We start from the raw sequence: 4,848 nt of genomic DNA, 5'->3' as shown, positions 1-4,848 counted from the left end.
ATGGAGACCTTCTAGATGCCCTTCTGGTTCTTGTGTGGGACTTTTCATCTGATTTCTCCACTGAACAGTAGTTCCCTTGAATGGTGCCACCAGAAAGCCCATGTGTCTGAACTTAAACTTTTTTTATGTAGGGTTTTAGTGTATAATATAAAAATTGATCTATTAAACAGAACATAACTTCAGATTGCTTTTAGTAAATCTAAAACCTGTTTCACTCTAACTCCAGTGCACCTCTCTCTGTCATATTTAGGTGTATAATGTGTTCCTGTTGACTGTCTTGATCCATAGAGAGAGGTGAGCAAGAAACCCTCCTCCTCTTTGTCCTCATCCCAACGTCGGCTTTATCTCTCTCACTTTCTTTTTAACAAAGTCTAACTAATCTTAACTAAGGCCTAATCTGCAATTAAAACAGTGTTTTAATTGCCATGGTTAATGCTATGGGAATCTGGGATTTATAGTTTGTTGTGGCACTAGAACTTTCTGTGATAAAGAGGGAAATATCTCACACAACTACAAATCACAGAATTCCATTGCATTGAACCACAACAGTTAAAATGGTGTCACGCTGCATTGTTTCTGCAGTGTAGATTAGATTTAACTGACTTAAATCTACCTAATCTCTGTCTCTAAACCTGACTAACTCTCCTAACATCTCTGTCTCTAATCTCTAACTGTGATATTGAAATCGGGAACTGCAAAAAATGCAGATATTCCTTCTTGCTCAGGAACAGGAAGGAATAGCTGCATTTTTTGCAGTTCCCGATTTCAATAAACCAACTTTATTTGGTTTTGCAAAATCAAGGCAAGCTTGGTCAGACAAGAGACAATACTCAAATTTGTCTGCACAAAATAAATAACTCTTCACTTCTTTTATACCTATGGCACCCATTACGTCATCCAGTTACTTGAAAGACTACTCTACTAACATCTGTCATTAAAAGGTAATTCTATCCATTACATGTAATTCAATATATAGTTACAAAAGACAGATAGAACACTCAGAGCAGATTACATTAACTTTAAAAAAACATAAATCTCCCATCTGCCTATAGATATGATTATCTAAAGAAGCATATGCTTACCAGCTGTCTTTAAACATAATTAGCTAAAAGAGTATATGGTTAGGTTACGTATACACCTTTTTAGACAAAGACATCTCCAAGCTATATTTAAGACCATTCTTGAATTATAACAGTTTTAATATTGAAGAATCACTCTTATAAGTTTAATTTCTCCAAATCTCGCGACTTCAATATACACATATGTTTGAAAATCTAATTCAAACATTCAGCCAACCACCAGTCATTCCCAACATCCCAGCAAATCACTTATCTTACATTTACTGTATGTTACATACATAGCTGAGAGCCAGCCGGGTGTAGTGTTTTGAATGTTGCGCTAGGACACTGGGAGATCAGGATTCGAAACCCGTACTCAGCCATGGAAACAGACAAAGGAAGTTAAGGGCAACTCCTCCAACACAGCTAAGAAAGCTCCTAACAGGTTGACATTAGGGTTGCTATAAGTCAGAAATGACTTGAAGGCACACAACAACAACATACATAGCCACTTGTTGTTGCTGCTGCTGCTGCTGTGTGTCATCAAGTTGTTTTCAAGTTATGGCTACCCTAAGGTGACTCTATCATGAGGTTTTCTTGGCAAGATTTGTACGGAGGAGGTTTGCCATTGCCTTCTTCTGAGGGCGAGAGTATGTGATTTGTTCAAGGTCACCCAGTGGATTTCATGGCTGAGCTGGGACTCAAACCCTGGTCTCTAAAGTTGTAGTCCAACACTCAAACACACCATACCAGTTCTCATACATAGCTATAACTTACTTTAATTAATCTAATAAATGCAGAATTTTTTTTTACCTAAGTCCTGAACATCACAGATGCCAACTTTCAAATCTTTTCTCATAGCTGCCCCTGTCACAGCTAACTTGAGATCTCCAGGAGCAAGCGGGAAACTTTGCCTGCAAGTTTGGCGCCGAGCTAAGCTTCCACCTGCGGCTAATTTCTGAGTAGGCAACTCCTGTTAAAATTGCAGCAGCAGGCCAGACAGGTTGCTTCCCGGCCAGCTGGCAATCCGAAAGCCAGGAAGGCATGACGATGCCTAGTAGGGTTTCGGAGACTGCGTATTAAATCAAATATTAATTTTTACAGATGTTCCGGTAAACTCTATTATCTCTGCCTGGTTGAGTGTGTTCTTTTGAGTGTTGAAACGAGGGGTGCTTGAAAACAGGTTTGCTGTCAATTGCTATTTGCCCTCAAGTCAACTTTGACTTATTGCTGTTATTGCTATTTGCTATCAAGTCAACTTTGGGAGCATCTACACTGTAGAAATAATGCAGTTTGACACGACTTTAACTGCCATGGCTCCATCCTACAGAAACCTGGGATTTGTAGTTTTGTAAGGCACCACCACTTCTTAGCAGCGAAGGCTAAAGGTCTTGTAAAACTAGAAACGCCAACATTCCAGAGAATGGATCTATAGCCAATGTTGCCAATTTCCGGGGATTCCCCAAAATCCAGGGAATTTAATTAATTTCTTTCCGGGGATTCTGACTGAATAATAATAATAAATACTGGGGAATTCCAGGGATTTGGGATTTTGGTTAAATATTCTGGGGAATATCTTTGAGGCTTGTTGGCAACACTGCCTGCAGCATTTAAATGAGTAGCAAATTGTATTATTTCTAGTGTAGTCTCATCCTTTTGACTTGTTGTTGTTGTTGCTATTTGCTATCAAGTCAACTTGACATATAGTGACCCTATGAAAGAGAGATCTCCAAGATCCCCCAGTCATCAACTGCCTTGCTTTGGCTTTGCAAACTGGTTGGCAAATCCTTGGTTGGATTTGTAATGCATTTGACTTCTTTTCCAAATTTTCTATTGCCTTCTACTTTACTAAGCAATTATAATCTTTTCCAGTACGTCACGAAGTCTCACGATATGTCCAAAATACAACAAATTCAATTTATTCATCTTGGCTTTTAATGAGAGTTCATATTTGATTTGCTCTTAAACCCCATTTATTTGTCTTTTTAAACAGTGTCCGTAGAACTTTCCTCCAGCACTGCATTTCAAAGACATTGGTTTTATTCCAGTTGGCTTTCCTCACTGTCCACCTTTCATAACCATATATATAAACTGGAAATAACTATGGATGTTTAATTTGGTGTTTAATTATATTGCCACATTGCGAGAATGGATGTTACATTCATGGCAGCCTAGTTTACTTTGGGGCATAGAATAGGGAGGGTGCCCATCTTCTCCTGTGTCTCAGGCAGCAAAACTTCTGGATACCATTATGCATGTATCAGAGTATCAAAAGGCACTCATTTTGAATGACAGTGCCCAGAATCCCCCATGCAACCTTGAGGATTAGGAGACTCATGGTCCAAACAGCCTTTTTTTTCAAGCTCAAGAGTACACAAGTCTTGGGTGTGTGTTCATACATAGGAAACAATAGATATGGGAAGATGGAAGAAAATATAAGATAAGCAGCCACTGGTGAGGATGGGTACTGTATCTGCTCCTGCTTGGATAGCAGCCCCACTGACTGTTCATCTGAAAAGTTATTTGTATGGGCCATACCCCCCCTCCCCGCACTCCCTAGGGTCACCCCTGGCCAAGACACATGTGGCTAAGATAAGCCACATCAAATTTGAAGTTGAAGGCTTTCACAGCCAGAATCAATAGTTTTTGTTTTGGTTTTTTTTGTGGGTTTTTGGGCTATGTGGCCATGTTCTGGAAGAGATTATTCCTGACGTTTTGCCAGCATCTGTAGCTGGCATCTTCATCTTCTCTGAAGATGCCAGCCACAGATCCTGGTGAAGCATCAGGAATAAACTTTTCCAGAACACGGCCACATAGCCCAAAACCCCCACAAAAAACTGAAACATCAAATTTGCTTTTCCTTTCTCTGCTTTTTTCAAGGCTTTTGCATATCTGAAGAAACAATTTGGAGTCATACAATGCAAGGTATCCTGTTTCAAAGTGAAGAAAGAATGCAGAAGTTTAGTTTGGTGTGAGCCTACTGAGAAATCAAGACCCTCTCCTTTTCTTTCCTTCTTGCTGAATTAAGGGCAAACTATTTTTGCACTTTGAACTCAGCTTGCAGCAACTGGAGTAACCAGGTATGAAGGGAGAAAAGAGGGAGACAAACCAGGGCATTTTAAAAGCAGCTGAGAAAGTGGGGTAGCCCCTGCAAAAACAGGACATTTGGAGGGTATACCTAATGACACTGTGATGGAAAGGGCATAGCTTAATGGAAGAGTACATGTTTTGAAAGCAAAAGGCCCAAGTTTAATCCCAGCATCTTCAAGCAGGAATGGGAGGGGACCCCACTCTGAAAGCCTGAAAAGCCACTGCCAGTCAGAGTAGGCAACACTGAAGTGGATGAACCAAGAGTCTGATTTAGTTTAAAGCAGCTTCCTACGCTCTTCTTTGCAGCCCCAAAATGTTTTGCCTTGATAATACCACATCAGCATGGAGGGGAAAGTCTGCTAAACCTCCCTTGCAATTCCGCATGGGGCACAATTACTGGCTTGTGGAGTCGGGAGATCAATGTTCCTAATGAAATCCCCTTGGTGTCATTACTGAAAGGTCACAGCCAGGTCTCGCTAAAATTCATCGAACGCAGTCGCAGAGGGGCAGCTGGTGGTCTCTAAAGCACATGGCAAGAGACTCAATTCCACCCTCATCAGAGAGTCTGGAATAAGTTACTCTTTTTGGAACGACCTTTGGTAAGTTTTTAAAGAATGGGTCATGCCAACTGGGAGATTCTGGGTGAGATAAACCAAAACAGAAAGGGAAGTATTGGACTAGTCATGGTGACCAAGAGATT

The 4,848-nt window shown here is 40.5% G+C and overlaps 1 long non-coding RNA gene across 1 annotated transcript in view; it reads left to right on the top strand.

Annotated features, from left to right (window-relative positions):
* Positions 1-250: 250 nt before the first annotated feature.
* LOC121934726 overlaps positions 251-4,848 on the top strand; it is an 11,720-nt gene continuing 7,122 nt past the window's right edge. The window contains exons 1-3 of the long non-coding RNA XR_006104667.1: positions 251-294; positions 3,939-4,138; positions 4,608-4,747. This is a non-coding gene — a long non-coding RNA (uncharacterized LOC121934726). The remainder of the gene's footprint in view (positions 295-3,938; positions 4,139-4,607; positions 4,748-4,848) is intronic.

The sequence above is a fragment of the Sceloporus undulatus genome, chromosome 6 (genome assembly GCF_019175285.1).
Source record: "Sceloporus undulatus isolate JIND9_A2432 ecotype Alabama chromosome 6, SceUnd_v1.1, whole genome shotgun sequence".
In the NCBI taxonomy this organism is placed as follows: domain Eukaryota; kingdom Metazoa; phylum Chordata; class Lepidosauria; order Squamata; family Phrynosomatidae; genus Sceloporus; species Sceloporus undulatus.
Note: the sequence above shows the minus strand (reverse complement) of the source record. Positions and strands in the feature narration are given on the sequence as shown.